The following is a 7,619-nucleotide window of genomic DNA, read 5'->3' as shown; positions in this document are numbered from 1 at the left end:
GCTGAGGGGGGACCTGGTGGCTGCCTACAAACTCATCAGGGGAGATCAACAGCAAATAGGTAGAGCCCTTGTCTCCCCAGCACCACCTGGGGTGACAAGGAACAATGGTAATAAGCTGATGGAGAATAGGTTTAGGTTAGAGATCAGAAGGTAATATTTTACAGTTAGGGTGGCCAAAATCTGGAACCAACTTCCCAGGGAAGTGGTCCTCGCCCCTACCTTAGGCAAATTCAAGAGGAGGTTGGACAATCACCTGTCTGGGGTCTTGTGAACCCAGTATTCATTCCTGCCTGTGGCAGGGGGTCAGATGATCTATTCAGGTCCCTCCTGACCCTAGCTACTATGAAACTAAGGCTACCTCCATAAGTGTAAGTGTGAAAATACATCCATCCCCTCTACTTTGTAATTCTCTACCCAAATTCTCAGCAGGTCATAAAGGAAGCAACTATGAGATGGTGAGAGACAACCACTTTGATCCTGCCTCACTTAGCTGGGATATTGAGTGAGACATGACCAAACAAAAGTGCATGCTGGAAGATTCACACCACCCCCTTTTGTGAGATACCCCACACCCATAATGCCACATTCCAGTGGAAAATGGGCACCTAGAACTTAGCTGTCCTACAATACAGCCCTACAAGGGATCTGGTTACACCATGTGCACTATTTTGTAACAGATATGTGTGTGTTTGTGTGTTTTAACCAGACCTCAGGACACTTTCCCCTCCTTAGCTGTAGCTTGTTTTGGGGGTAGGAGTGTGTCCTGGCTACTTGAGAGCAGGGGTGCTCAACTCCCAGCTTGCAAAACAGATCCAGCCCTCAGAACAGTGCTATCTGGCCCATAGAGCTCCTCATGGGTTTGAAAATTTGGCAGTGGGGAAGTAGCTACTGTTCCCCTGCTGCCAAATTTTTCAGCCCATTAAGGGCCTGGTAGGCTGGACAGCATGGCCCTGCATGCTAGATCGGGTGCACAAAGAGGCACAGGGCCTGATCTCAGCAAACAGGGCCAGTGTGAGGCCTGATCCAGGCATTCAAGGGCCAACCAAGGCCGTGTAGGGCCCATCCAGTCCACAGATCAGCCCTGAGCAACTCCTTTGGCCTATAGATCCAAAAGGTTGAGCACCACTGCTCTAGAGGATGCAGCTGTGATTTCATCATGTCAGGGCGCTGTCCTGTGGTAGTTGTGACCTTGAAGTAGAGAGTAGTGAGGCTTATAGGAGGCTGGGTTGGTGTATCAGCAAGAGATAGGCTTTTACTTACTTCTAGTCTCTGCCCACAAGTTTGTGACATGCTATTGGGCCTGGTTACCACAGTCCATGAGGTACTCAGCAGCAGTTCTACCTCCCAGCTGTGCCTCACCCATGACTGTGCAGCTTCACCACTGCCCTACCTGTGTTTATTTGTGTGTTCTGAGAAAATCTGTGTGACTATCCCACCATGCCTTAACAGGCCTAAGTGCCCAGAGGACATGCACAAAGAGCAGCACCAGCAGGACATGGGGCAACACACTCTGAGGGCTCTAGGAAGACAGAAGACAAGTCACACCTATATGACACAGAGAGGTTGGGAGCTCCCCTGCATTGCTGTGCAAGTGACAGCAACACAACTGTGGTTTGCCCGGCAAGTCAGGTGTCTGGTGAAATCCAGTGCATGTGGGTTTTGTGCAAATACATGGATTTTGAGGAGAAAGCCAAGGTTCTTGGTAGACCACTGAGGAAATCAGTACTGGTCTGGGTGGGGCTGGCAACCTCACTTGAAGAACTTCTCCCACCCTGTACCGACATAGAGCAGGAGCCTCTTGCAGTTAAAAAAAACAACCTTATTCCACTTGTTTGATGCTATTGCCCTGGGCCTCATGGGAGCTATAATAGGTATATTATGCATGCCTCCAGGAGAACTAGGGAGCATATTTTTTCTCTGCACTAGCTAAAAGCAGCTGTGAAATGGAGCCAATAAGTGTCCTGGCCTTCTCTCAGAGATGTTGGTAATGATCTCTTGAGAAATTCAAATAGCATCAGATCCCAGATTGGACCTATTCTATACAGAAGCTCTCAGCTTTGCAACCCCTTTTTTCCAGAGTTGCTTTAGAGCAGTGCTTCTCCACCAGGGTGCTGGGGCTTGTCTCTGCCTCAGCAATCCCCTGCCCCACTGCCTGCCCTCCCTGCAAGGAGGTAAGCACCGTAATATATAAATTCATTTTTGAAGCTGGGTGCCACTCTGTTCATAAAAGCTACGGAGGGGTCTCTCCACTGTGTCCAATGAGGGATGCTTTGAGTCTGAAAAAGGTTGAGAACCACTGCTTTAGGGAATGGGCAGGAATGAGCCTGGCTACTGCATTCTAAGCTATCCCTCCTGGGAACAGTGCAACACCACTACAGATAGGCAGCCTAGAAGGAAAAAAAATAATCAGGAAGTGATTTTTATATTTGCCCTTACAATTAAAATAATAATAAACTGCCATGGAGTTTGGTTCCAGGGTGGAGAGTGTAAGTACACAGTGCAGCATGGGGGGCAGGGACGGCGGTAAACAAAGGGCAGGTAAACAATGCTGAGACTGCTTCCTATCACCCAGATAAACAAATAGAGAAATATGAAGAAATCCAGATTATCTCAAATCTCACTGCTGACCCAGATCAATTTGCTTTACCATTCATCAAACCGTTCATGAAGGAATGCAGTGCCAGGGAAACACTGAGGGATGAAATCCTCCTGAATACTTACTTATTTGGATTTCAGCACTTACATTTCTGGACAACAGGGTGTGTAAAACAGAAAAAAGCTGATTATGTTTGGTGAGCAACAGCATTTTAATGCTAAGTTAAGCAGCCTTTCCCTGCTCTGGATTGCTCTATTTTTCTGTTTCATTTCAGCTAAGAAGGGAAGGCCTGGAGATATTTTAAGCCATCTGCTCTTATTGCCTTTGTACTCAAACTGAGCTGGAAAGAGCATTTTTAAACTAAACTGTTGCACAGCAAGAGAAGAACAAAACAATGTCATGGGGGGTGGGGGTACTCCAGGGCTGTATTGCTGGTAAGGCCAGCAGGTTGTGATCATCTTCTCTCATCTTTTCTTTACTCGGGTACTTCTACTGCACCTAGTAGTATTTTAGTGCCCCTTCTGGGTCCTATGTCAGATCCAATCAGCTCTGTCAAAAATGTCAAAGGTTCATTCAAGCCTAAAAGTCCCTCCAGCTTGTGTGGTTGTGGCACACCCATTTCTTTAGCCAATGACAGGCAAGGAAGTGGTGTAGTCAGCATCATGTTTAGTTGCCTTTGACTCCCCAGAATGATAATGTACCATTTACAGTTGGATTAACTGAGCACCCCTAGTTACATCTCTGGAACCGTAGCAACACATCTTACACCCCAGCATCAATGATACAGCCAACACCAAGTGTTCTAAAAACATGAGTCATCAGGTCACGTGTAGACAAAACAAGAGGCGTGTGTGCACAACATTTTAAAGCGGGCTAAACGCTTTTGCGCCGCTTTAATGGTATTGGTGTTTGCATGCCTCAGTGATGTATTACGCATTAATTCCAGCCACTGTAGGAAATTTGACGGTGTAAAGCACACTAAATGACTTGGGGCATAGCAAACTAAAGGAGTTTTAGTTTAGTTTGCTGCCCTACAGCTGTGGAGCAAAGCACTGGGCTGCATGCAGCTCTGCAGAAAGCCCTGCAGGCAACCTGGCAGCAACCCAGGAAAGCAGCTCTGCCCAAGAAAAGCCATGAGCCTGACCCCCACCTGCCCCTGAGCCTGCCTGCCTGCCTGAGGTGTGTGAGCCCCGGTGCTTCCCTTCACGGCTGCGGTGCCCCCTGGGACCACCCAAGCCGGGTGCCTGCAGGCGGGTGCTGCTGGGGGGAGCCACAGCTGCCACAGAGGGAAGAACCAGCCCCTGCCTCCTTCTCCCCTCTCGCCCCCCGCAGCACAGGGACTGCTTTACCTGCCAGAAGCTCACCCTCCCCTCCCTGCTGGAGAGGCAGGTAAGTCAGCGTGGTATGTGCACGACGCAGGGTTGTAATCAGCCCTAAATCGAAGCGGTGTTTTTTAAAACCCACTGCTTCAATTTAGGGCCCCCATTTAATCTACACACGCCGTATTATGAGTCTAAAATCATGACATTTCTCTCAAATGAATATTATATCCTTCGCCTTTTACTTTTTGAGCCTGGGTGTATTTACTCCATGTTTTCAGACCTTTCTCCATAATCCCAAGAGCTAGAAACTTGCTCTCTTTTATATCTTTTAATAAAAATGGAGAGTCTAATACAAATCTCCCAATTTCAGCAGCTGAAACTGCAAGAAAAAATACCTGAAAAGCAAAACTGGAGAGTTAGCCACACAGAGGTGTAGGGCTCTACTAGCTCCCATTACCAACCCTCTAAGCCTGCCTGGCCCACACATCTTGAGTCTTTATATTAGCAACAATATGCCACCAAACCCTGGGCTGTTGACAGCATCAGCCCTCCATGTGGGCTGGGTGCAGCATAAAGAGCAAATTCTGTGGATATTTCCTGAACGTGCTCCACTGGCCCCACATCTCAGAGCTGATGGGTGAAGAGGCTTAGGTGGGGGAAGAGGGACAAAGGGGTGGCTACCAGCTTGTCTGATGGCTGCCGTGTGTGCAGCCCTGCCGGTTGGTGCTGACTGGTAAGTGAGCCCTGGCAGAGGGGAATAGGGACAAGGGGGTGGCCACCATCTTGTCTGTTGCTCTTCCCGCCACTCCACTAGCCAGTGCCTTACAGCCCCTGGGCAGGCTATGAGGCTGGGTCATGGCAGCCAGTAGGCAGCCTCCACTGCGGAGCCAGAATTTTATTTTATTTTATTAAGTTGATTTCATGGACAATCCTGGTTTCCATGAAATAATGGAGTAGACTCCTAGGTATATATACACCACTTTCCAGTGTCCTCAGGAATACTTTTGTTGGGTACACCCTACCTGTGAGCAATTTTCCCTGCCCACAAGGGAGTGTAAACCCCTTTTCCAAAGCAGCAGAGTATTTTATTGATTATTGGGCTACATCTAAAGTAGTGGTTCTCAACTCTGTTAGACTCAAGGCATCCCTTAGAAAATGCCAGCTCCAACTTTTCACTTGTTTTTTGTTTGTAACCTGGGTGCACCCCAGTATGTGCTCCCCGCACTTCAGTTGGAGGGGAAAAGCAGCCAGGCAGGGGTGCTGCAAGAGGGGTCTCTATGCAGGTCAGCCCTCCTCTATTCTTATAGAGTCAAGCCAGGACAGCTTAACTATTTACAGGTTTATTAGTAAACAGGTAACACTATTTACAGATTTATAAGAGAGCATTGGTAAATATATACAATATCCAGATCATCCAAATACCATTATGCTCTACTAGCCAAGTGCCTGTCAAGAATGATAGGGGAGGGGGGGAGCAGGTGGGGACAGGGCCCCAGGTCCCCCCACCCGGGCTGTCTCCCCCTTCCCTCCTGCTATTTGGGGTCTGGGCCCGCTCCTCCCCTCCCTGCTGCAGCGGCTGGGGGGGAAGGGAGGAGCAGGCCTGGGCCCAACCTGGGAGAGAAGAGGCGGGGGAGGAGTGGGCCTGGGCCCGATGTGGGGAGGAGGCCCACTCCTTCCCTCCCCCAGCTGCTGCTGTGGCTGTGTCAGGCCAGGCCTGCTGTTCCCCCCACTCCTCTGCTGTGGCGGGCCGGCTTTTCCCCTGCTCAGGCCCGCTCCCCTCCCCCCCGTGTTGGGCCCGGGCCCACCCTCCCCACATTACCGCTCCCCCTTCCGTCCACTCTGTTGCCCCCGCCTCCAGGTCCCACCGAAGGAGTCTTCCGGGGCTCTTCTGGGCCACAGCTTCCACCCGCTGGGCAGCTCTTAACCCTGCCAGCTTCTCTGTCCCTTGATGCATCTGCCGCGTGCTGGACACGCAGTTCCTTTTATTCACTCCAGAGGCCCTGCCTCCGAAGGCTTGCCACACCTGTAGAATGCAGGCTTCAACCAGGTCCCGGAGGCTCTCTCACTCAGCAGTGATCAAGGGGACGTACCTTCTATACCCACTTTTCTGCTGTAAAGTCACACTGGTATATTCATGTCTGCCATTTCTGAGTCCAAGGAAGGACTTTGTAGGGAACAGCACCACATATACAAACAATGGAGACTGCAAAACACTAGTCCCAGGTGCTGCTGAGGGCTCCGTTTTCCCAATTTAGCACAACAGGAGCTTTGAGATGTTGTCACAGCCTCTGAATTCAGATCTTCTGAAGAGAAGCTCATTTCCTTTGCACTTGCCCCACAGCAGCTAGGAAAAGAAAAGACTTCTCTTCCAGGTGTCATTAGCAGGAGCCTCACTTGGCTAGTTTCTCTCTTCAGGTAGGTTATTCTGATAGACCTGAATGGTGAATTCCTGCTGATACCTGTAATCAGCTTTGTTTCTCCTGAACTGTTATATATATATATTATTTCCAGGGAGATTTCTTAAGATTTCTAAATGGAAAAGTGAAGTGATAAATTAAGAGATAATACTTTAGCTAGCTAAAGAGACATTGGCTAAGTGCATGTGTAGTTAGTTATGTAACCTAGTTGCGTTCCCCTCCTCACCCCCTTCCCTCTTATGTTAGTCCCTTGTTTGGACACTCTTCATTTCCCTTATGGCTTCTTCATTATTGTTTCATGCCTCTTAACATTTTCTAATCAAATTAAACCTGTTACGTATACAGTAAAAGCTCTGTTATCCGGCATCCCCTGGGAATGTGGGATTCCGGTTAATCAAATATGTCGGTTAATCAAATGTGCACCCGGCGTCAGTGTGCTGGGGGACAGGGAGGGGGCCTCTGTGCAGGCTGCTTTGCCCCGTGCAGGCTGCCTTGGCCTGGGCTGTGGGCCGAAGAAGTGGCAAAGAAAAATTTGGCTTGCGGTGGTGAAATGGGAAGTCCCCCAGAAGTGGTACTTCTGGTTTCGCTTTTGCCACGTCCCTCAGATGCCGGTTAATAGAGTTTTCTGGCTAATAAAGTGCTGGTTAACACAGCTTTTGCTGTATAGTTATGCTGGAATTTGAGGACCTGGTTGAAGCTGGAGGGCGTAAGAGCTGCTCTTTATTCAGGTTAAGTGGCAGAAGCAATTGAAGTCCTCTTTGGAATAAGGCAGACGTAATAATAGGAGTCACCATTTAGGACTGTGGTGCTCAACCTATTCAGCTCCATGGGCTGGATGAGTGGCATGGGTCTGATCCACGAGCTGGATCCAGCACAGGGTTGGTCTGCAGGTGTGATCTGGCTTTTGTGTGCTAGTCTCACACCATGTGCCTGGATCTGACTCCACATACCAGCTCATGCTGGCTCAACCGTGTGCCATCGCCCAAGGGGGGGTGGAGGCCCATTTCTTCCCTCACCCAGCCGCTGCTGCAGCTGTGCCGGGCCAGGCCCACTGTTCCCCCCCCCCCAATGTTGGCCTGGGCCCACTCCCTCCCGCGAGGGGGGGCGAGGCTAGCACCTGTGTCCCCACCATCATGGCAGCAGGCTGCTTTCTGTCAGAATGCTTTTTTGTGCTCTAATTGCTTGTTTGTCAGCCAATCGGAGCATGAGTAAAGTGCTATGGACAGACTTAAGACTTTTATAATATTAGAATAATCAAAGGCCCAAGGGGCCACCACCTCAAAA

This window comes from Gavialis gangeticus, unplaced genomic scaffold, assembly GCF_001723915.1.
Source record: "Gavialis gangeticus isolate Ggan-Ray unplaced genomic scaffold, GavGan_comp1, whole genome shotgun sequence".
In the NCBI taxonomy this organism is placed as follows: Eukaryota; Metazoa; Chordata; order Crocodylia; family Gavialidae; genus Gavialis; species Gavialis gangeticus.
The sequence above is the reverse complement of the archived record's forward strand: the minus strand, read 5'-3'. Positions refer to the sequence as shown.